The sequence below is a fragment of the Capsicum annuum genome, chromosome 2 (assembly GCF_002878395.1).
Source record: "Capsicum annuum cultivar UCD-10X-F1 chromosome 2, UCD10Xv1.1, whole genome shotgun sequence".
Classification (NCBI taxonomy): domain Eukaryota; kingdom Viridiplantae; phylum Streptophyta; class Magnoliopsida; order Solanales; family Solanaceae; genus Capsicum; species Capsicum annuum.
In genome coordinates, this window is record NC_061112.1 from 108,082,769 (window position 1) to 108,109,170 (window position 26,402).

Below are 26,402 nucleotides of genomic sequence, written 5' to 3' on the forward strand. Positions count from 1 at the left end.
ATCCCTTGGCATGATGCGAGACTATCGCGGTGCCTCATTGGAAAATCACAATTGTGAAATGACCCATTGGCGGGATGTGGTGGCAATTGTGGTGACACACTGGAAAAGGACGAAGGTGAAATTGGCCATCACCGCGACGCTATCTTATAACGCTAGGCTACTGTTTTGTACTAAAAGTGCCATAACTTCTCCCCCGAGTATCGAATTTGGGAGAAATTGGTATCTTTGGAAAAATAATTCAATTTCCTACAGTTTGCTGGATCTTGAGCTGTGAAATTCTAAGTAAAGCAAAAGTTATGCTCGTTTTAAGTTGACTAAAGCAATATTCTTATCGTAAACTTAATCGGTAGGGGATATATTTGATTCATCAAATAGATGGGAGTTATTTGGGACCTTAATATACATTAAACTAATTCATAAAGCTACCAAAGGACCATAATGCACTATGGATGATCTTGAAACATGACTTTAGCATTGTTTTAGTTTTTTGAGGTATTACAATATCTCCCCCTTGAGAACATTCATCCTCGAATGAGACTGTCACGACTCGAACTGAGGCCTTGGCCGTAACGAGCATCCCGAACCATAAAGGCCCGGATGCACCTTTCTATCTGTAGTCATGCACAATGTTCATATAATAAAAAAAGATGCGAAATGAAATATAATACGGAATCATGGTCATTCTGATTTCAATTTTAAGATGGAAAGTAGTAAAACCCATCAACAACTAGACAATATCTGAACCTGTTTGCAAAATCTCTAAGACATGTAAAATGATAATTATCTGAATCTGGGACAAGGCCCCAGTAGACCTAAAAACAAAATGAATGACATAGTCTGAAATAACCAGACCTTCTGGAATAAAGAAGGCTCACCACTGCACAGTCTTTTCTCTCTAAAATCTCAACTTTTTAGCTGGACTTATAGATTGAGCCTCAAACCCTGAAAGGTAGGGGTTCAATGTAATTGTACTGGTACGCAGAGCAAATCCAAAATAATAATTGATATTCAACATGTATGGGAGCAATTTAAAAACAGTTCATAAATATGTCACATAGTAAGAATCATATGGGCATTTTTAAAGTAATCTATAAAATCATCTGAACTCTATAACGCTCTTTGTTTTACTTCTGTGCTAGGTGGTATACCCTACAATTCAGTAATTCCATGGGCTATATGGTATCTGCCCTTAACTCGACTGCCAAGCCCCCAACCCAAGTTTACTGCAAGGGTCAGAGTCTCTGAATCTCTACTACACCACAGGGTTGTCAATTGACTCATGCCCTCTTCAGGTAACCACCAAACCCTTTTTAAGCCCATTTTTAGTTCTTTATAACATGCAGTCTTTGAAATCAGACTCTGAAGGTTCTTGTTCTATTATGGCATAAATTCATATGGTATCGTCATACCATTAACTTGCAAGTCACATATCTGAGCCATTATTAGCATATAATAATCTCTGTTTCAAAATGTAAGTCTGGAACCACCATATCAATAAATCATTTTAAAGAACTCTTCCTTAAAGCTCATGTAAACATATGCAAGAAACTCTCTTTTTCAATATTTCAAATACACAAGGTGGTTATGTCAAGGTTCTCAATCACATGCAATTCTTTCTCTTTAAAACAAAACACATAATTATATTAAGAAAAACCCTCTCATCATCCCTAAATCATGTTCAAATACTATAACATGGAGAAAACTACTTTCAAAACATCAAACATGCATTTCAACTCTTTTCCGACAAGATCATAAACTTTAGTTCATCACAAGAGAGGGGTTTCATAATTGGTGCTCTCAAAACAATCTTTAATTTCATAAATATACATATAGATGTAAATTAATTTAAGGGGGAAAGGACTAAAAGTCAAAACAATAATATCATCAAAACATTAATCATGCGAAAGTTAAAGCATAAGTTCCAAAACCCTTTAAAATTCATGCTTAGTAATCTTTGAACCAGGTTCTAATGTTTACAAGCCTATGTAGTTATTAGGATAAAACCCACGTACCTCAAATTAGGAATTTGATGGTTGATTCTTGAAGACCTCGGATTGGGGATTCTAAATCTTCAATCAATTTCTAAAACTGATGGTTGAATCTTGAGTTATTTAAAAACTTAGTTTGAAACCCTAAGGAGTGTTCTTGATGGATTTTGATGAAAATATGAATAAAGTGGCCATTTAGGAGTATGATCCCGTGTTTAAGATGAACAAGGGGTTGGAAATATGCAAAACATCCTTATTGATTCGGGAAAAAAGATGAAAATTGGCCCAGGGCGCTAGGCTAGGCGCCGCCCTGCCTGGACCACCGAGATAAGCAAGGAGATGCCTTTCCTATCGCATGGCCCTTCCCAGGTAAGACTATAGGTAAGGCACCGCGGGCTAATCGCCCCGGCTTATTATTTTGCCACCCAAAACGTGCCCTTAAGCTCATCTAAAAATTCTAAAACTCACCTGAGACGTACTCTTAACTTGCCCCATCGTATATCTACAAGAAAAATCAAGAAACAGAGGTCTGGAAGGTCAAAAATAAAATCTTCAAAGATTGGAAGCTCAAAATGAAACTAATTCCCTTTCTACACTTAGAAGAGTTAAATCTCCAACTCTATAAGCAAGCTACTACGAGATAACACATGTACGACTTTTATGGGGTGTTACAGAGACTAGTTAAGCTGGAACCACTGAGGGACTGATATTACATGCAGAATATTCATGATTACATGATTGATTGAGCATGACACATGACTGAATTGGTTCAGTGAATGGATGACTGACATGAGAATGATATGCAGCTGAAACTGAGCATGGAAAAGATATATTCTAAGAAGATTATTACCTTAAGCTGAGTCTGAGTTTACAAAGAAAAGGTGAGGGTATATGGTCTGCATGTCTGCTTCAGCTTTGCAAATAGCTCCCTCAACGGACTGATTTTTTCAAAGAACTTTGACCAAGGGAGCTTCTTTGTTCCTTAGTCTCCAAATTTGTCGATCAAGGATCTCAATTGGAATTTCTAGAGTGATTATTCTGAATATCTTCTACACTCTCTAAGGGGATTACAACTGCTGGGTCACCAATGCACTTATTTTGCAGGGAGATGTGGAATATTAGGTGAACTGAAGCTAAGTCTGCAGGCAACTCAAGCTCAAAAACCACCTTTTCAAAATGGCTCAAGATCCTGAAAGGTCTATGTCACGACCCGAGGCCCTGGCCCCAACTGGCATCCCGAACCACACAGGCCGAGATACCTCTGTACTCCCCAACCCACTAGTGATATTATCCGCTCTGGGCCTAGGCCCGCACGACTTTAAAATGTGTCACTAGGGAGTAAGGCTTTCTCACTTATATACCCAGCATCCCTCTTGTGTTTTGCCAATGTGGGACTCCTTCTTAAGTTGGGGTGTTACATACACCTATCCTTATGGACTCAGCATCCTCTTTGAGGTTTGTCCTACCGAATGGGATTTTCCTAGACTCAGGACTGAGGTTTGCCTCGCCTTACCGGGATTCACCTACACTCAGTCTGAACTCTAGCCCATATCGATAGGGATGACACAGGAGTGACTTTGATACCATTTTGTCACGACCCGAGGACCTAGCCGCGACGGGCATCCCGAACCACACAGGCCTGAGATACCCTTAAACTCCCCAACCTACTGTGATACTATCTAGGGCCGCATGGCTTTAAAACACGTCACTAGGGAATAAGGCTTTCTCACTTATATACCCAACATCTCTCCTGTGTTTTGCCGATGTGGGACTCCTTCTTAAGTTGGGGTGTTACAGTCCAACATATAGGGGACTAAGCTTCTCCTTCTTACCAAACCTCATCACTTCCTTTGTGGGAGAGATATTCTGATATATGGAATCACTAATCTCAAACTCAAGATCTTTCCTTATCATATCTACATATGATTTCTGTTGGCTCTGGTCTACCTTAAACCTCTCTCTGATTAACTATATTTTCTCTAAAGCATCAAACACCAAATCAGGCCCAATTACCACGACCTCACCTATCTCAAACCAACCAATCGGAGATCTATATCTCCTCCCATATGAAGCCTCAAATGGAGCCATCTAAATACTGGAATGATAGTTGTTATTATACGTGAACTCAATCAACGTAAGTGGTCATCCCACTGCCCTTAAAGTCAACTAAGCAGAGGAAAATAAATAGAACCTACAAATTTTCTAGTTGACTCAACTATGAATTACTACATTATACACTTGTAAGTAGTCTTTGAGTGTTCTCTTTAATCTAGAATAGTAGTTTCACCATTGTTATTTGTTTGTCCTTCTATTTTGTCCACTTCATTTATATTTGATGATTCTGTAAACTGAAGTCACCTAGTATTTGCTGTTAGATACCGTAGTATTTTTATTAGTCATGAAATTATATGTTCACTCGTAATCAAATAAACTTGTAAGTAGTTAATAATATCGTATATAGAATGACGTACACAAAAAATATAACATTTTAATTAAGTTTTTTAGCAAAAAATAAAGATTATAAATTCAAATTAATTAAAATTTTATCCCAAATAAACAACAATTCTTTTTGTTTTCCAAAGTAATATAAGGATATTATGTCACGACCCAAGCCAAGGACCTAGCCGCGATGAGCATCCCAACCATGAAGGCCCGAGCGCCCTTCACTATATGGCAATCATGCTCACATTCATGTACTATAAAGGAAAATACAGAAATATTTATCAATTCGGAATCATGGTCAGCATTATAATTCAACTGAACAAATTTGGGGTGAAAACCATAAATCTATCACAACAACTAACATAAGTCTGCGAAATCTCTAATACATCAAAACTAGAATCTTGTCTAGAACTGGGACAAGGCCCCCAATCAAACTATTAACCAAAATAAACTAACAAAGTCTAATAACCAGGCCTCCTAGAATAGAGAAGGCTCAGCGCCTGCAACTTCTGACCCCCAAGTTTACTGTTGAACGGGACTTCATGACTGTACCTCAGATCCAGAAATATAGGGGATCAATATAGATGTACTGGTACACAGAATAATCCAAATAAAATACTGGTATATAAAGTAAGTGAGATCATTACATGAAAAGTAAGTCATCATAAAATATTTGAAAATCCATGGGAATAACTAATAGGCTTTCAAAACATTTCTGTGAATCTCAACTCTATAGTCTTGGTCTTACTTCTAAGCTAGGTGGTACACCCTACAAGTCTACGGCCCCCATGGGCTATATGGAAACCGTCCTTGACTCGGTGGCCAAGCCCTCAACCCATGTTCGCCGCTAGGTTTGGAGTTTCTTATTCTGATATGCCAGAGGGCACTAGGCCAGCATATAATTGTTCTTTGGGGACAAAATAACCCGTATCGGTAAAACACGATTTTGAGCAATGAGTTTCTAACTCATGCCTTCTCCAGGTAACCACAAAACTCTCTTTAGGCCTATTTTTAACCTTTAATAAACATGCATCTTTCCAAACTTAAAGTCTGTAAATCTGAATAAAATCTGTATTCTGTTATGAGTTTATCATGGAATCATCTATTTTGGTGTCGTCAAACCAAGACTTGCAAGTTATGTTTTCTAAGACATAAAATATCATGCACATCTCTTTCATTCAAACAATGATTAGACCACCAAAACATTAAAACGATACAAGAGAATTCATATTTAAAAATATATGTTAAACCATGCAAAGATTTTCTCTTTTCAACATTTCAGAAAATGGTGGCCAATTTCTCAAAACAAATATGCAATTCTTTGATTATCGCATTTAGAATTTTAAAATAAGAAATTATCCCTCTCGTCAATTCTAACCAATATAAAGTTCATACAAGATAGTAAAACTCTTGACTCATACTTTAAGGTATGCAACTTAGTAACCCATAATTCGTAAAACAAGAACTAACGCAATGAGAGAAGAAAAGTTCATTACTCATGCTCTCAATTCATATTTCAATACTAAAAAATACATATATACATATACATGAGAAAAATCAAGATTTAAGGGAAGACCTCAAGACCAAAACATAATATCATTGACACAGTTCACAATGCATGATTTTTAATAAAATTCAAGAACCCTTTGTAAATATATGATTTCTAAACATTAAAAAAATTATTAAAATGTTTTCACCATGCCCATTTTGTTTAGTAAAACTCTATGTACTTTAGATTACTTGGTTCGAAGAATAGAACTTGAATTTTAATTTGTTTCTTGGAAATCTTGGACTTAAAGCTTGATCCTAGATCTTTAGAAAAGGAGTTTAGGGTTTAGTTCTTGATGGAATTGAATAATTTTGGGCATATATTTTTCAAATAACATTTTAATCTTCTGGTTTAATGACTTAAGGCCTTAGGGAAATGACGATAATACCCTTTAGAATTTAATTTCACAACTGGAACCCATTTTTGGCACCTACATTGATGCAATGACACCCTCATTGTTATACTCTCTGCAACGCGGTGAAATTATGGTGAGTCACTGGAACTGACCATTGCTATTTTGATCTTCACCGCGACGTGGTGAGGGTACCATCTCTATAGTCATCGTGATGCGATGAAATCCTGGTGATCTTCTATTTTAAAGTGCCAAACACACCTCAAACCCCGTCTGAAAAATCCAAAACTCCCTTGAGACATCCCGTTTTCACCTCTAAACATGAATCAACTCAAAAATAATGTCTCGGGGTCAGAAAGGTCGATTCATAAATCATTGAAGTTCTGAAGATTAGAATATGACTAACACTTGGCAAATTTTTAGGTTACTAGCTCTTTAAGCACGCTACTAAGGGGGTTATCAAGTCAAAAAGGCTACGAGGTGTTACATATTAATCGCAATTACTATGTGCATATCCAAATATGAAAACTACTCAAGATCAATCAATTGTTCTTATTTGAATGGTGCTTTAAAGTACATTTACTACCTATCATTCTTAGTATTTAGTATGTACAAGAGAACTTCATTAAGAATTAATTGCTGATACAATGTATGCATTGTGGCAGACATGATATACATATTTGAATAATGCTTATGAATGATGATTCATATCAAAAGAAATATAATACTTATGTATTTTAAAAAAAATTTAGAGAGAGAAATTGATAGAAACATATATAGACATTAGATTAAAAGAATCATTCAACTAGAATCTATTAATCTCTTTGAGTCTTCTAATTTATTATTATCATTCAAGAATATAAAGAGAAGTGTGAAAAGTGTGAAGAGAAGTGTGAATGGTGTGATGAGAGAGAGGAGAAATACGTACAGTCCTCCACATGGCATCATTTGAGCGGCATTATTCTTTAGCTCGCCGCCCACAAAGCTACCCCGCCCTCCCAAATAGATCAAAGTGTGAAAAGTGAGATGAGAGAAAGGGGGAATACATCCTATGATCCAGATGGCATCATCTGAGTAGTATGTTATTATGCTCGCTTCCCAGAAAGCTAAGCCCCCCACCCACTTATCCTTCCACATGTCAGTGTTTTGTGTTAGATGTTGTCGTATGTGTTGAATTGTGTGTTGTGAAGTGACATGTTTTTGTAGGTGTTGTATGTATTTGGATGCTCTCTCTCTCTCTAAAACCTTTTCTTTCTTTCTCTCACTCTATAGTTCTGGTTGTCTTCAACAACTTGCTTTATATCCCTCCTTCCCTTGTATATTCTTAATTGATTTACTCTTCTTCCCCCCTTTCATTCTTGGTTGTTCTTCATTAAGGTATATATATTGGATATTTATCTCTCTTTTGTGAGGTTTGAACCATATGTAAGGTAGGTATGTGCTAATCTTTATCTGGGTTGCTCTCATTTTTAAGAAAAAGAATTGGAGTTGGTTGCTTTTTTTTTTGTTTTATTTAATTTTATTCTGAGTTGATTCTTGTTTTCTTTACTGTCCATTTTGACGTGTTTATGGAATGTTGTGTTTTTAAGCTAATTTTGCGTTATCTTTGGTGATTTTGAATTGAAATGGTTCAAGAGTTTTGCAAAGTTTGATCATTAACGGTTTATTTCAGCTATTTTCTTTATCTAGTTAAGTTTTAAGTTAGGTTTTAACATTCCTTAATTGTGATGGTGCTTTTTTCTTTATAAATTTGAAATATTAACTTAGGTTTTAATGAAAATTTAATTGCAATTGTCCGGTTTTCTTTATCTGCCTTAATATTAACTTTGTTTTAACAATTCTTTAATTTCCATTATGTTGTTTTCCTTATTGGGTATAATTATAACTCAGGTTAATATAATTCTATTATTGCTTTAAAAATTGCGAATAGACGTTTCATTGTATCCTTCACTAATCCTTGTCAGTTATCTGCAGATATTTACTATAGTTTACTTCTCCTATTCATTTAACAAGATGTCAGTGATGCCTCATCAGATTCAGGTATGATTGTCATTATGGAAGAGAGTAAGGTTTTTGATACATCTTATATGGGATTCTTAGTAGTTTAGTTGGTTGGATACTGAAATTTCACCTTGTTGGTAAGGGTTCTACTCCCCAACTTATAATCTACTCCCCCATGTCGTCTTCCCCTACCCACATTTCTTTAAAAAAAAGTACATCCAAATATTTGAATAAAAGATGAGTTTTCTCCAAACTGAACTCCCCCTTCATCTTCTATTTTTGTACTATAAATATATATTCCTCATTCCCCTCTACCTAAATTATTGAATATGAACGAAACTAAAATGCTGGAATACAATGGACATAAGGGTATCTTAATGTATGAATGCATCCATTGTAAAAAGAAGTCTTCTCAAGTCAGGCCATAGAAGGCCATACCAGGCATCAGTTCAAGGATGGATGGGTTAAAGATACCCCCCACAACAAAATATTTGTGAAACCTTCAAATTATCAGAATTAACAAGATTCTGCTAATGTAACGACCCAAAATTACACCTTGGGCATCACACGTTGCTTATGACCCCGAAGGACCACAAGCTGACCTATGATAGCTACCTGCTGTGAGCACTAAATAATATTCATCAAAGATATATGGAAGTAAAACTAAAAATTCCATAAGGTTCATGATACTGAATCTAAACTGAATACATCTGTAGAATAACTACTAACTGATAACATCTGATAAGCCTCTAAACATCTGAAATAAAAGAGTTGATGGGACAGGCCCCAACTAAATCACAATTGTTGTCTAAAATAACTGAAATACTTAAATAATATAATCGCGAAATAAATATCGTATTCTCGATGGATGAGGACTCACTACTGTAACTATGATTTATAGACGAATATCGCTAAGTACACAGGAACTCGAGCATTTGAACCTATGATATGAGACATCATAGTGCAAAGAGCGAGTATGCATCAGTACTTTGAATGTAATGGTATGCTAGGTAAGGTTAGGATGATATGCATGGGTCTATATACATAAGGTGATAATTGACTGAATGAACATCATGAAGTAATGGGATAAGAGTATATGCAAAACTATAACTACTGAACATACTGAACATGCAATACTGCACATATAGGTATACCTCATGTATCTAAGAAAATACAGAATCTGAGTACTGGATTCTGATGGCTGAGTAACTGATAACTGATAGCATAGTTCTGTAGAACTGATTGAGTTCTCTATTGAATACTGAGATTGAAACTGTAACTGTGGGAGTGTGCATCTAACCGACATACCCCGATATATATTGATTTGGGGTCCAACCTGTGACTCCAGTTGGAAGGGTGTTATCATCTTGCCATGGGATACTAACAATGTTGTGTCAACCCTCATCTGGCAGGAAGACTTAGGAAATATATATATAATTGCATCAACCCTAGTCTTGTAGGAGGACGTCTTACCCTACGCTGGCTAAGTAGTTTTTAAACTTAGGGATTGACAATAAGGGATCAAACTTTATACTGGAATAAATGACCCTGTCCCTGGGTTTGCTCGGTGCTGAATACTACTACTAACTAAACCAACACTGATTCCTAGACAGTGCTAAGCTTGACTCAACTCAAGCTGATTCTATAACTGATCGGATATGACTGTTCGGGATACTACAGGGTATTCTTGTATGATTAGAAACTAAGTAAACAATTAATTTTGGGTATACAATACCCCCAGGACTCGATAGCATAATTAAGGAAACCATATCACAAGTTTAAAGCATTACAATTAGGATGTGATGCACAAATCATTCACATAAGAATTTTGTCAAACACTTGTTGAGCATGGTTCTTGAACATGAGGAAAATAACATGGGATTATCGTGATTACAATATTAAATTCCCAATTCATAGGTTTTGATACGAGGAGTACATAAATCAACACACATACTCATTTATTTACTTGAAACTCATTATCTTCTTTGTTTAAAACCCTTAAAATCAACACATACATGAAAACCAATCAATTTAGAATAAAAATCATAATTTAAATCTTGCAAAAGAGGGGGCTCCAAGGGTGGATGGAAACCCAAGGACGAACACCAAACATACCTGAATAGTTGAATTCTCGAAGTTTCTTGGTGGATTCCTTGAGAATTGAACTTGATTCTTGAAGGCTAGGGTTTGTTTTCTTGTAAGAGAATTAATTTCTTAAAGTGTAATTTGTGAGTAATGCGGCATATAATGTCCTTTTAGGTTTTAATTCCATTTTTAGGACTAGTTTTAGGCCTTGTGGAAAACACCAAGTGGTCCCTGGTAATTAAATCATGGAATTGGGTAAAAAATCCTGATTTTGACACATGGCGAGATACAGTACAATCGTGTTGAGCCAGTGGATAACTGACAACTGCTGACTGGAAGCTTGGCGTGATGCGGCGCCATCACGGTACCCCACTGGATGCGAATTTTACCCTTGGCATGATGCGATACCATCGCGGTGCCTCACTGGAAAATGCCAATTGCAAAATGACATCTTGGAATGATGTGGTGGGAATCATGGTGACACACTAGAAAAAGATGAAGGTTAAATTGTCCATAACCACGATGCTTCCTTATTGCGTTAAGTTACCGTTTTACACTAAAAGTGCCATAACTTCTCCCCTAAGTATCAGATTTGGGCAAAATTGGTATCGTTTAACAACGAATTCAATTTCTTACAGTTTTCTGGATCTTGAGCTGGGAAATTCTAAGTAGAGTAAAAGTTATGTTCATTTTAAGTTGAATAAAGAAACAATTTTATCAAAAACTCAATTGGTATGGGATATATTTGATTCATCAAATAGGTGGGAGTTATTTGGGACCTTAATATACATTAAACTAATTCATAAAGTACCCAATGGACCATAATGCACTATGCTTGAGCTTGAAACATTACTTTAGCATTGGTTTGGATTTTTGGGGTAGTACAATATCTCCCCTTGAGAACATTCATCATCGAATGAGACTGGTTAAGCTGGAACCACTGAGGGAATGAGATTACATGCTGAATATTCATGATTACATGACTGACTGAGCATGACACATGACTGAACTGGTTCAGTGAATGCATGACTGACATGAGAATGATATGCAGCTGAAACTGAGCATGGAAAAGATAAATTCTAAGAAGATTATTATGTTAATCCGAGTCTAAGTTTACAACGAAAAGGTGTTGATATTTGGTCTGAATATCTTCTTCAGCTTCGTAAGTATCTCCCTCAGCAAACTGATTTTGCCAAAGAACATTGACCAAAGGAGCTTGTTTGTTCCTTAGTCTCTGAATTTGTCGATCAAGGATCTCGACTGGAATTTCTAGAGTGATTATTCTGAATATCTTCTACACTCTCTAAGGGGATTACAACTCCAATGCACTTATTTTGCACGGAGATGTGGAACACTAAGTAAATTGAAGCTAAGTCTGCAGGCAACTCAAGCTCAAAATCCACCTTTTTGAAATGGCTTATAATCCTGAAAGGTCCAACATATCAGGAACTAAGCTTTCCCTTCTTACCAAACTTCTTTACTCCCTTCATGGGAGAGATATTTTGATATACGAAATCATTAATCTCAAACTCAAGATCTTTCTTTCTCACATCTGCATACGATTTCTATTATCTCTGGGATACCTTAAGCCTCTCTCTGATTAACTATACTTTCTCTAAAGCATCAAACACCAAATCATGCCCTACTACTGCATCCTCACCTACCTCAAACCAACCAATCAGAGATCTACATCTCCTCCTAAATAAATCCTCAAATGGTGTCATCTGAATACTGGAATGATAGATGCTATTATATGTGAACTCAATCAAGACAAGTGGTCATCACAGCCACCCTTAAAGTCAACTATGCAAGTTCTCAACATATCCTTAAGGGTCTGAATGGTCCTTTTTGGTTGGCCATCTTTCTGAGGGTGGAAGGTTGTACTGAGGTGAACTTTGGTACCGAGACCCTTCATGAAAGCTTTCCAAAAGTAAGAGGTAAACTAAGAACCTTTATCTCAGATGATAGATAATGGGACACCATGCAACCTAACCAACACTCTGAGATAGAGCTTGGCATAGTCCTCGAGTGAATAAAAAGTATGGACTAGCAAGAAATGGGCTAATTTGGTCATCCTGTCCATAATGAACAAAATCAAATTGTACTAACTACGAGTATGAGGTAAACCCTTTACAAAGTCCATATTCACTTCCTCCCACCTCCAAGTAGGAATACTGAACTCCTGCATAGACCCACTAGGCTTTTGATGTTCAATCTTAACCTGCTGAGATATTGAGCTCCTAGCTACAAACTCTGCAATATCTATCTTTATCTCACTCCACCAATAGATTTCCTATAGATTGCGGTACATCTTTGTGGCCCCTGGATGAATAAAGTAACATGCACCATGCGCTTCTACAAGAATTCGTTGTCTTAACTCATCAACACACGGCACACATAGTCTACCCTGGAAATGCAATTCACTATCTCCCCCTAGGGAGAAAACCTCTATCTTCTAATCTTTGATTGACTCTTTCAGCTTCACTAGACTAGGTTCCTTGTCCTACTTTTCTTTCACTTTGGCAACCAAAGAAGATTCTGAAGTATTCAGAACCCACACACTACCCTCAACTGAATAAACCAAACTAACACCTAATCTATAAAGCTGGTGGAATTCCATAACTAACTTCTTCTTATAATCTTCAACATGAGCAACACTACATATAGAAAATCTTACTGAGGGTGTCTACCACTACATTGGCCTTGCCCGGATGATACAAAATATTTATATCATAATATTTTATCAATTCTACCCATCTTCTTTGGCACAGATTCAAATCTTTCAGCGAAAACACATACTGTAAGCTTTTGTGATTTGTGAGCACATTAACATGCACCCCATACAAATAATGCCTCCAAATCTTTAAGGCAAACACAACAGCTGCTAACTTAAGATCATGAGTAGGGTAATTCTTATCATTGGGCTTATGTTGTTTAGAGTCATACATCACAACCTTACCCCTCTGCATCAAAATACTCCCTAAACCAACTATGGAAGCATCACTGTACACAACAAACCTATCTGAACCATCTGGTAATATCAAAACTGAAGCTGTGGTGAGTCGAGTCTTCAACTCCTGAATACTCATCTCACAAGAATCTGACCACTGAAACTTAACTTTCTTTTGAGTTAATCTAGACATGAGGGATGCAATAAATAAGAATACTTTAACAAACTACCGGTAATAGCCAGCCAAACCCAAGAAATTCCTTATATCTGATGAGAGATAGGTCTGGGCTAGTTTCTCACTGCCTCAGTCTTTTAAGGATCAACTCTAATACTATCACCAAAAATAATATTGCCAAGGAAAGCTACTGATCTTAGCCAAAATTCGCACTTACTAAATTTAATGAAGAACTGATGGGCTCTAAGAGTTGTAATACTATTCTAAGGTGGTTCGTATGATCATTTTCTCTATTGGAGTAGACAAGAATGTCATCAATGAAGGCTATGACGAACATATCCAAGTAATGCTTTAACAATCGATTCATCAAGTCAATAAAGGCTGCTGGGGCATTTATGAGACCAAAGGACATGACTAGAAAATTAAAGTGACCAAACCGAGTTCTAAAAGCTGTTTTCAAAATATCACATTCTCTAAATCTGAACTGATGATAGCATGATCTGAGGTCTATCATAGAAAAGTAACTAGAACCCTGAAGTTGGTCAAACAAGTCATCGATTCTGGGAAATGGATATTTATTCTTAATTGTGAATTTGTTAAACTGATGGTAGTCGATACACATCCTATGAGAATTGTCTTTCTTTCGCACAAATAGAACTGGTGCGCCCCATTAGGAATTACTGGGCCTAATGAATCCCTTATCAAGGAGATCTTTCAATTGTTCTTTTAACTTTTTGAGTTTAGCTAGAGCCATTTTGTATGGCAGAATAGAGATGGGCTAAGTATCTAGAAGAAGGTCTATTCCCAAGTTAATTTCCCTTTCAGGAGGAACTTCAGGAAGATATAGAAATTCCCTTACTACTGAAACTGACTCGAGGTTAGGTGTTTCAAAATTGGATTTTTTGACTAGGAAAAGATAGTAAATACACTCCTTGGATAACATTTTTCTTGCTCTAAGGTACAAAATAAGTTGACCCTTAAGTGTTGTGGTACTACCCCTCTATTCAAGGACTGGTTTATTTGGAATTTAAAAATAAACTACTCTATTTCTACAATCAACTAAAGCATAGCATAAATAGAGCCAATCTATGCCGATAATAACGTCAAAATCTGTCATCTATAGCTCTATAAGTCTTCTGAAGTAAATTTCTAGGACTCAATGACCGGACAATTCCTGTATACCCGTCAGGTTATGATAGACTTATCCACTGGGGTAGAGACCGAGAAAGGCTCTACTAAGATTTTGAGATTGACTCCAAAGTTGACAGCTATATAAGGAGTTACGAAGGACAACGAAGCTCCAGGATCTAATAAAGAATAAACATATAAATGATGGATTTGCAACATACCAGTAACCACATCAGGAGAACTCTCCTGATTGTATCAGGACTGAAGTGCATAGAGCCTGTTTAGGCGCTGCCTACTATTGTACTGGAAAAAACACCCTGCTAAGATGGGCGACTGGACTGAACTGGGGGATGATTATGCTGGCTCTATAAACTTACCTGAGGACAGTCCCTGATTATATGGCCTGGATTGCCACACCCAAAACATACATCACTTCTAGCCTTGCAGACACCCTGATGGTTTTTGCCATATTTCTGATAAAGAGGATTTGTTCGAGTAGTTTTTACACTAACATGAGTTTTAGAGCCTGGCGCCCTATCCTTATTATCATTCCTGAACTTGGGCATCGGTGTACTAGCTGAAGATGGAGCTGGGACTGAAGATCTTATATAGAACTGATGATGCTTACCTCCTTCCGACTTTGATTGGGAGAAACTGAAACTACCTGTTCTAGCCCTCTTGCTCTCCCTATCTTTCTCCTTAGTTTTCTGCTCCTCAATCTATGAAGCATAGACAATCAAGCTAGACAAGTCCATCTCCTTAATCAGCATTGTGGTCCTACACTCCTTAAATGTGTCAGTACTTTGAATGATTGGTGTGTTAGGCTGATATGCATGGTTTCATATACATGAGATGATAACTAACTGAATAAACATCATGAAGTAACGGGATGAGAGTATATGTAAAACTGTAACTACTGAACATACTGAACATGCAATACTATGCATATAGGTATACATCATTTATCTGAGATTATGCAGAATCTGGGTATTGTGGTCTCATGGCTGAGTAACTGATAACTAATAGCCATAGTTCTATATAACTGACTGAGTTCTCCACTAAATACTGAGACTAAAATTGTAAATGTGGGTGTGTTTATCTAACCGACATACCCCGATATAAACTAATTTGAGGTCTAATCTTTGACCCCAGTTAGAAGGGTGTTAGCACCTTTCCACGGAATACTAACAATGTTGTGTCAACCCTCATCCATAGACAGTGGTAAGCTTGACTGAACTCAAGCTAATTTTATTAATTAACCGAATATGACTGTTTGGGAAACTACAAGGTCATTCTTGTATGACTGGAAGAGTAAGCAGCTAATTTCAGGTATACAATACCACCAGGACTCGATAGCATAATTAAGGGAACCAAATCATAAGTTTAAAGAATTACAATTAGGATATCATGCACAAATCATTCACATAAGCATTTTGTCAAACACTTGGGGAGAATGGTTCTTGAACCCGAGGAATATAACATAGGATTATCAGGATTACAATATTCAATTCACAATTCATGGGTTATGATATGAGGAGTATATAAATCAACACACATACTTGTTTATTTCATTGAAACTCATAATATTCTTGGTTTAAAACCCATAAAATCAACACATACATGAACATAATTCAATTTTGAATATAAATCATAATTTAAATCTTGCAAAAGGGAGGGGGGGTCTTGAACTCCAAGGGTGGAAGGAAACCCAAGGATGAACACCAAACATACTTGAATAATTGAATTTTTGAAGTTTCTTGGTGGATTCCTTGAGAATTGAAATTGATTCTTGTAGGCTAGGGTTTGTGTTCTTGAAAGAGAATTAAATTCTTAAAGAGTAATTTAGGAATAATGGGCCATATAATGCCCTTTTAGTTTTTAATTCCGTATTTAGGACGAGTTTAGGGTCTTCGGGAAAAGACTAAACGGTCCCTGGAAATTAAATCACAAAACTACTCAAAATCCTAATTTTGTCACCCGGGGTGATGCGGTACAATCATGTCGGGCCACTGGAAAACTGACAACTTCAAACTGGAAACTTGATGTGATGCGGCGCCATCGCGGTACCCCACTGGATGGGAATTTGGCCCTTGGCATGATGCGGTACCATTGCGGTGCCTCACTGGAAAATGATAATTACAAAATGACCCCTCAGCACGATGCAGTTGCCATCGCAGTGAAACAATGGAAAAGGACAAATGTGAAATTGGCCTTCACCGCGACACTGCCTTATCGCAATGGGCAACTATTTTGCACTAAAAGTGCCATAACTTCTCGCCCGAGTATCAGATTTTGGCAAAATTGGTATCATTGGAAAGATAATTCAATTTCTTACAATTTGGTGATTTTGAGATGGAAAATTCACAGTAGATCAAAAATTATACTCATTTGAAGTTGACTAAAGCAACATTCTTATCGAAAACTCAATCGGTAGGGGATACATTTGATTCATCAAATAGCTGGGAGTTATTTGGGACCCTTATATATATAAAACTAATTCATAAAGCTACCAATGGACCATAATGCACTACGCGTGAGCTTGAAACATGTCTTTAGCATTGGTTTGGATTTTTGGGGTATTACAATATCTCCTCCTGGGAACATTCTTTCTCAAATGAGACTGGTTAAGCTAGAAGCACTGAGGGATTGAGATTAAATGACGAATAAATGTTATTACATGACTGGGTCTAAACATGACACATGACTAAACTAGTTCAGTAAATGCATGACTGATATAAGAATGATTGCAGCTGAAACTGAGTATTGAAATGATAGATTCTTAGAAGATTATTACCCTAAGTTGAGTTTGAGTTTACAGAGAAAAGGTGAGGCTATTTGGTTTGCATATTTGATTTATCTTCCCAAGTAGCTCCCTTAGCAGACTAATTTTGCCAAAAAACTTTGACCAAGGGAGCTTCTTTGTTTCTTAATCTCTGAATTTCTCGATCAAGTATCTCGACTGGAATTTCTTTAAAAGAGAGATCACTCTGAATATCTATACTCTCTAACGGTATTACAACTTCTGGATCACCAATGCACTTCTTTAGCAAGGAGACATGGAACACCATGTGAACCGAAGCTTAGTCTGCAGGTAACTTAAGATCATAAGCCACCTTTTTTAAATGGCTCAAGATCCTGAAAAGACCAAAATATCAGGGACTAAGCTTCACCTTCTTTCCAAACCTCTTCACTCCCTTCATGGGAGAGATCTTTAGATATACGAAATCACCATTCTCATACTCAAGATCTTTTCTTCTCACATCAGCATATGATTTTTGTTGGCTCTGTGCTGGCTTGAGCCTTTCCCTAAATAACTGTACTTTCTTTAAAGCATCAAACACCAAATTAGGCCCTTCTACCACAGCCTCACCTACCTCAAACCACCCAATTAGATATCTATATCTCCTTCCATATAAAGCCTCAAACAGAGCCCTCTGAATACATGAATAATAGCTGTTATTATACGCGAACTCAATTAAAGGTAAGTGGTCATCATAACCACTCTTAAAGTAAACTACATAATATCTCAACATATCCTTATGGGTCTGAATGGTACTTTCTTCTTGACCATCAATCTTAGGGTAGAAGGTTGTACTGAGGTAAACTTGGGTACCGAGACCCTTCTAGAAAGCTTTCAAAAGTATGAGGTGAATTGAGTACCTCTATCTGAGATGATAAATAATGGTTCACCGTGAAACCTAACTAACTCTATGAGATAGAGCTTGGCATAGTCCTCAGCTAAATAAGAAGTATGGATTATGAAGAAATAGGCTGATATGCTCATCTTAATCACAATGACCCAAATTAAAATGTGCTAATGATAAGTATGAGGAAAACCCATCACGAAGTCCATATTTACTTCCTCCCACTACCAAATGGAAATACTGAACTTTTGTATAGACCTACTAGGCTACTGATGTTTGATAGCACTCAAACTACACCTCTCTAATGAGAATATAAATGATCGTAGTCAATATATAACCCAACTAGGTTGGGGTCGAATCCCACAGGGAATATGGTGTGAACTTAAGTCGTTTACAAGTTAATCAACTCATAGTTAGATGTTTCTTGAAATGGGGGCTTTTGAGTTTAACAAATAATTGTTGGTCGCTTTAGCTTCAGTGTTTGTAATAAAGAGCTTATGGAAAACTAGAATTATGTTCACTATGGGTTTTGGTACTTGATAGATGCTAATAATGATTCAAGATTCTCACAGTAAATAGGACTACAGATTATCTTTATCAAAGTTATGCCTAAATGTCTCTCGACCTACTTAAGCATTTAATTACCTAATCCTCTCAGACTTAGGAAATTTATATTCACTGACCACACTTTACCTCAGGTTAATCAACCTTATTACAACGTCAATTGTTAAATGGAAGTTTTTAGTGCTTCCAAGTCCCTGACAATAATTCATTTCCTACTATATTTGATTTCTTATCTCAAGCAAATCAAAGTAGGTGCTATCTATTGTTTGCAACCAATAGACAATGATTCAAATCTTGGAATTATCAGGGAGTCCTATTACATTTTAAATATTATACACTTAGCATCTTACCAAAACTTAACCCATAGATCCCATAATTTGGGTTAGAGGGGTTTAGCCACTCATGATGTAATGATCAAAACAACTAGATGAATTCATAATTTGATAGATAAACTTACCACAAGATGAATAATAATTAGTGATTCTCAGATTAGATCACAATAGGAATCCCAAAGTATTGATGGAAATCTCCTCAAAGTTAATTGTTTTTCAAGCCAAGAAACTATAGAGAAAAGTAAAAAAAATACGTGTCTCCAAAAGATGTTCGGCACTCTTAGAAAACCCTAAACAATGCTTTAAATAGTTCACCCTAATTATGGAAACAAAGTCATAGAGTGCATCAATTTCTTGGATAGGTGATGCTATTTGTGACGCCTTATCAGGAGGCTGACGACTTATCACAAATGTCGTTAGCTACTCTTTGATTTTGATATTCGCTACCTTAGGCTGATGACGAACTGTGATGGCCTATCAGATATTTGATGACTTATCACAAATATCATCACTTATCTACCTTCGCTCCTATGTTCTTCCTTAGAATAAAGACAATTTTGATGACCTATCAACTCCTTGACAGCTTATCAGGAAATGTCATCATAACTTTTAGCTGAGTTCCATTCTCTGTCTAAGGCTGATGATGAAGCTGATAACTTATCACAGGGCTGAAGACTATCAAGAATGTCATCATCCATACTTCTCTTCTTTTTGCTTCAGATTTTAACTCTTTAACTTCCATCCTTGTTGGTTCTCTAGCATCTTAGCTTCTCCTACCAAATCAAACATAAAAAAATCAAAATCAACAAAAGTTGCTTAAGACTTTGCAATTATTCTTAGTTAAAAGCCTCAAATGTTTTAGCATCAACTCACACATCAACACTCTCAACTTAAAATAATTGCTTGTCCTCAAGCAACTTAAACACAACTAAGAGAATACAAAGTATATTTGGCAGTCAATCATCTATATCATCTCAAATACCTTCACTATCTTCAAGGTTAGTCAATTCAAGAACAACTGTGTATATTATTGAAGAACGCCAATGTAGCACACAGGAATTAAGATATGGAACCAACTCAGAAACATAACCATGTATGTATCAAGTTTACAGTATCCAAATAAGTCAATAATTAGCAATTTATCCAGTGTGCTCTCACTACAAAGAAATCCCCCTTTTCTCATATCAGACATCACATATATAACCATGGGGACAATCACAAGACACTCACTCTCAGAATAAAGTTTCCATCAATGTATGCCGAATACCATAGGCTTGCCCTTATTTTGATTACCTAGATCGTCAGACAGGTCAGCTAGGATCACTATAGGTCTTCTCTTTGACTTGTAATATAGGCTAGGGGCTGGTATGATAATCAATGATATCTAAAGTGACTAAGACTCCTTAACACAGCACTTGCTTTTTGGGGTTTAACTCATTAGCCTTTTTCTATTCTTCTCTTTTCTTGATCACATTTATTCAGGATGGGTGCAGTCTTTTCTACAATCACTTTTTTTCACAACTCTTCTTTTTCTTGTTCCTTTCTACTGCACCTAACTTTTTATTCTTTTCTTTTACTCTACCTTTCTTCCTACTCATTTTACATCACGCACCCTTATGATAGCCACCCTTAACTTAGGCCATTTTCCTAAGTCAAGGTGCACAGTGTCCAAGGAGGACCAGGGCAAAAACAGGTTCATTATGATATAAACTTGAAGTTAACAGGTGTCATTAAAAAAAGAAATAGGCTAATCAGGCTCAAATTAGGGATCAAGGGATATTCTACATATAGGAAAGGTCATTTAGGCTAACAGTGGGCTAATATCAAAACGGCTTATGATCCTTTCCTACCCCCTATCCTTCAACATAAGTAAGACTAACCGGGTAAGTTTTGGATTCAACATACAAATAGAACTGAGTAAGATCTTGCACACACATGGCACATAAGTATATCACAATCTACTACTCGTTTAGTTTATACAACGTTTTAGCACTGATTATTTCGTCACTAGAACTAATGCCATACAAAGATGCACAATGGTCACATGATGTGATAGCATTTTGTTAGCACATATAAAACTTTTAATTGATTTTGATGATATTTCTTTGATATAGCAGTGGAAGGCAAGATGCAAGAGAACCTACGACAATAAGGACAAAAAAGGTGAATATGGAACAAATAGCCAAGAAATTACAGAAGAGCAATTTATGACTTTTGTGATAAGTCATAAACTTAGTGATAAGTTATCAGGTCCACATCAGCTGGAGGCAGTGTGATGAAGTTGGAGCAGAAGTGTGACGACATCCCTTGATATGTCTTCTCAAATTTGATCAGCTATTAAGAGTGTCATCAGCCTTAGATAGAGAATGGACTTTAGCTAGAATCCATGACGACATTGGTGATAAATCATCAAAGTTCTAATAATCCATCAAGTTTTATCGTCAGCCTAACATAGAGAATGGACTTCAGCTAGAATCCGTGACGACATTGGTGATAAATCATCAAAGTTCTAATAAGCTGTCAAGTTTTATCGTTAGCCTAAAGAAGAGAATGTCAAAATTAAAGAGGATCTGATGACATTCCTGATAAGGTGTCAAAACCCTAATAAGGCGTCATGCATGTCGTCGTCTATTTCGAGAAAAAGCTGTAACCTATGATTTTGTTTCCATAATTAGCCAAGTATTTAAGGACAAGTCTAGGTTTTCCTTAAGTGTTTGAGTCATCTAAGGGATGAATTTTAGAAATTTTAATTCCGAATTTCCTTTAAGTTACAGCTATAAATAGCAGCTTTTACGATTTTATTAAAAGGGTGGAGAAATCTTAGACATCTTGAACTTCACGAACTTTAGTATTTCTCTCTCTAGTTTTGGACACACTATCACCATTAACTTGGGAGAGATTACTATTGCTTTTTGTGGAGTTGTTTAGTGATTGAATTGAAGAAATAATTATTGTTTTTCATTGCTCTGTAAGTTTATCTTTCAAATCATAAATTCAATTATGTGTATTATTCATTACATAATGAGTGGCTAAACTCACTTAACCTGAGTTATGGGATCTAGGGTTAGGTCTTGATAAGGTGTTAAGTGTTCAAGATTCAAAAGGTGGTAGGACTTCTTGTTACACCTAAACCCCCCATTTTATCTTTTTGTATCATTTGTTTGAATTCAACTTGTAGCTATAGTTTTAAATTGATTTAATCGCCACTCACATTGTTCCCTGTGGATTCGACCCCAACTCCAAAGTTGGGTAATATATTAACAACGACCACCTTACACTAAATTGAAGTGTAAGTTGAGCGTTATAAAGAATGGCACCATTTTCGGGGAACAATTTGGCTTATTGAGTTGGTTTTGAATTTTAGCCTACTTGCTTGAATTCAAACTTGTAAATATTTGTTTTTAGTTTTCTTTTATTTCTTGTGTTAGGTAGATTTTTCTTTTAGTTTACTTATTACTATGGCATTGTGGAATGAACATGAGCTTGTTGGTTGGAAAACGTATCTTAATGATCCATGTCTATATTGTGATGGACCTCACTTTTGGCAAGATTGTAGATATGCTCCCCGGAGAGAGATGTGTGCACCATCTCCATCCTACTAGGAGTATGATTGTTCTTTATGTGGTGGTCAATATGGACATTGGAGTGATTTCCCAAATTTCCCCTCCCCTAGTATGCTAACCTAAATTCTAGTTCTTCTTATGATTTTGATAGGTCTTATGGTCAAGAACGGGAAGAACGAAGCACCAGAAAGAGTGGCATTAAAGCTATGCTTCAACTAATGTTGGAGTGTGTGGACACAACGAATGATATCATACGTGATATACATCAAGACATAAGGCAAATAAAGAGGAAAAAAGAATGATAGAGGATATGGATATAAAGGTCAAGTATTCAAAGCACTTTTCCACATTATGTTTAGATGATATCTTGTCTGTGGGATCATTTAAAATAATGGATGAGCGTGAAGATGAGGAGAAAGAATCTGATGCTAATGATGAGCTTGATGTTGAGCAATCCTCGGTGATTTCCCAACCAACCAAACCATTTATGAATGAAGATGCCAAAGACGAGGAAATGGTACTAGAGTCAAAAGAAGAAATCAAGCACAATCCTTGTAAAGACTCTAGTCCATTTCGGGGTTAAAATACTAATAGGGATGCTACTCCAAAATTGAGAGTTAGTCCTTATTCGAACCACTTTTCAACGTTATACTTGGTGGATGTGATGAAAGTCGAATCACCCAAGCAAATGATGAATTTTTAAAATGAGGAGGATGATTATTACATTTTGGAGTTTTTCCTTCCAAAAGGGTATACTACGACCCCAATCTTGAAGGCCTAGAAGCTTAAAGATCGATGTCCATTGAGTGGCTATTTAAGATTCTCATCATTGCCAAATAAGCCCACATGAAAGTTCGATGCAAAATTAGGCAAGAAGTTTAAGTCTTCAAAGTAGAGTGATAGAACATTCCTCATTATGCCCTCACATTTGCCCAACACACCCCAAAGATGTATTGATAAAAAGTTGGGTCGACATTTCAAATCCTTTAAGTGGAGACATAAATAATTATCAACAAGGTATCTTGATGAAGTTTGAGTAGTCAAGATAACTGAGTCGTGCCGCGACACTAATTAGGCGCTTCTTGGGAGGCAACCCAAGGTATTTTGTTTTTTTATTCGATTATGTGATTGACATCAGTTCTTCGCACCCGTGGTGCCACAGGTATATTTCTAACTCTCTTATTTTGGTTTAATTCATTGGGGACATTTCATGATTTTAAGTTGAGGGTGGGGCTACTTGTGGGTGTTAATGTGCTCCGTGGGTTTTTGTTGTTGTGCCTCTTTTTCCTAGAGTCTTGTTCCTAGTAGAGCCAACATGTTTAGGCGTATTGTGTTTTGTTTTGTGATGTGTTATGGTTAACTAGGAGAAATACAAGTAATGAGGTAGTTAATATGTTTTATGATTTTTAAGCACCTCTCCAAGTGTCTGTTTGTAATACTGTGTGAATTGTATTCCTTTATGACCATAGTGCATCTTTTGATGGCATTAGTTCTAGCAACTTGATAATCAGTGCTAAACAATTGCACGAATCGGATAAGTAGTGATGTGCGATATATTTGTTTTCCATGTGTGTGTGAGGCCTTACTCAGTTCCCTTTGTGTGTGAATCCAAAACTTTCCTGGTTAGTCTTGCCTTGGTTGTAGGATAGGGGTTAGGAAAGGATCATAGGTCATTTTTGATTGGAACCCACTTTCATCCTAAATAACCTTCCCAATGTGAATAATATCCCTTGATCCCTGATTTGAGCCTATATGCTTGTTTCTTTCTGTGAAACCTCTCACCTTCCCATTTACATCATAATGAACCAAAACTATTTCTTTCTGTGAAACCTCTCACCTACCCATTTACATCATAATAAATGTGTTTTGGCCTTGGTCCTCCTTGGACACTATGCACCATGACTTAGGCAAATATCCTAAGTTGAGGCTGACTATGATAGGGGTGCATGATGCAAAATGAGTATGAAGAGAGGTAGAATAAGAGAAAATAATAAAGAGCTGGGTGAGGTGCAAAAAGAATAAGAAAAGAAAAAGTTGTGTAAAAGATGAGAAAAAGATAATTTGGTTTTTTAAAAGATAGCACCCACCTTGAGTATATGTGATCAACAAAAGAGAGAAAGAGAAAAAAATTTAAGAAGTGAAACCCCAAGAGGTTAGCATAGTGTCAAGGAGGCATAGTCACTTTAAATACCCTTGAATATCATACCAGCCCCTAGACTACATTACAAGCCAAGAAAAAGACCTATAGTGATCCTAGCTGGCCTGTCTGAAAACCTTGGTACTGACAATAAGGGCAAGCTTATGGCATTTGACGTACATTGAGTGGAATTTCATTCTGAGAGTGAGTCTTGTGATTATCCCTATGTGTATATATGTGATTTCTGATATGAGAGGAAAAGGGATTTCTTTACTGAGAGGGTACACAGGTTATGTTGCTAGTTGCTAACTTGTTCGGATAGTGTGATCTTGGTACTTGCATGGTTGTTATTGCTGAATTTATGCCATATCTTGATTTCTGTATGTTGCATTGTTGTTTTTCAATATTATACACAGTTGAGTTTGAATTGATTGACCTAGGAGAAGGTAAAGTTGTGTTGACATGATATAGAAAATTGACTGCTGATTGTACTTTTTTTTCTCTTAGTTATATTTTGGTTGCTTGAGGACAAGAAATTGTTTTAAGTTGAGGGTATTGATGTGCTAGCATTTTGTTAGCACATTTAAGACTTTTAACTCAGAATAATTGTAAGTTCTTAAGTAACTATCGTTTGTTTTGATGATATTTCTTTAATATTGTAGTGAAAGGCAAGATGTAAGAGAACCTAAGACAATAAGGAAAAAAAGGTGAATATGGAACAAATTGCCAAGAAATTGCAGAAGAGCAGTTGACGAATTTTGTGATAAGTCATCAACTTAGTGATAAGCTAACAGGTCCATTGTCAGTTGGAGGCAGTATGATGAAGTTAGAGCAGAAGTGTGACGACATTCCCTGATATGTCGTCATAAATTTGATAAGATATCAAGAGTGTCGTCAGCCTTAGACAGAGAATGGACTTCAACTGGAATCCATGACGACATAGTTGATAAATCATGAAAGTTCTGATAAGCCATCAAGTTTTGTTGTCAGCCTAAAGCAGAGAATGGACTTCAGCTGGAATCCGTGATGACATTGGTGATAAATCATCAAAGTTCTGATACGACGTCAAGTTTCATCATCAGCCAAAAGCAGAAAATATCAAAATTGAAGAGGATCTGACGACATTCCTGATAAAGCGTTAGAACCCTGATAAGGTGTCACGCATGTCATCATCTATTCTGAGAAAAAACTGTAATATGTGATTTTGTTTCCATAATTAGACTAAGTATTTAATGACAAGTCTAGGTTTTCTTTAAGAGTTTGAGTCATCTAAGGGACGAATTTTGGAAATTTTAATTTCAAATTTCCTAAGTTACAGCTATAAATAGCAGCTTTTAGGGTTTCATTAAAAGGGAGGAGAAATCTTAGACATCTTGAACTTCATGAACTTTAGTATTTATCTCTCTAGTTTTGGATACACTGTCACCATTAACTTGGGAGAGATTACAATTACTTTTTACGGAGTTATTTAGTGATTGAATCGAATAAATAA

The 26,402-nt window shown here is 36.4% G+C and overlaps 1 long non-coding RNA gene across 1 annotated transcript; it reads left to right on the forward strand.

Moving 5' to 3' along the window:
* The first annotated feature begins 1,201 nt into the window (after positions 1-1,201).
* LOC107852708 lies at positions 1,202-26,256 on the forward strand. The gene is made up of 3 exons (XR_001669529.2): positions 1,202-1,292; positions 8,306-8,371; positions 25,573-26,256. It is a non-coding gene; the product is annotated as an uncharacterized LOC107852708 (long non-coding RNA).
* The last annotated feature ends 146 nt before the right edge of the window (positions 26,257-26,402 follow it).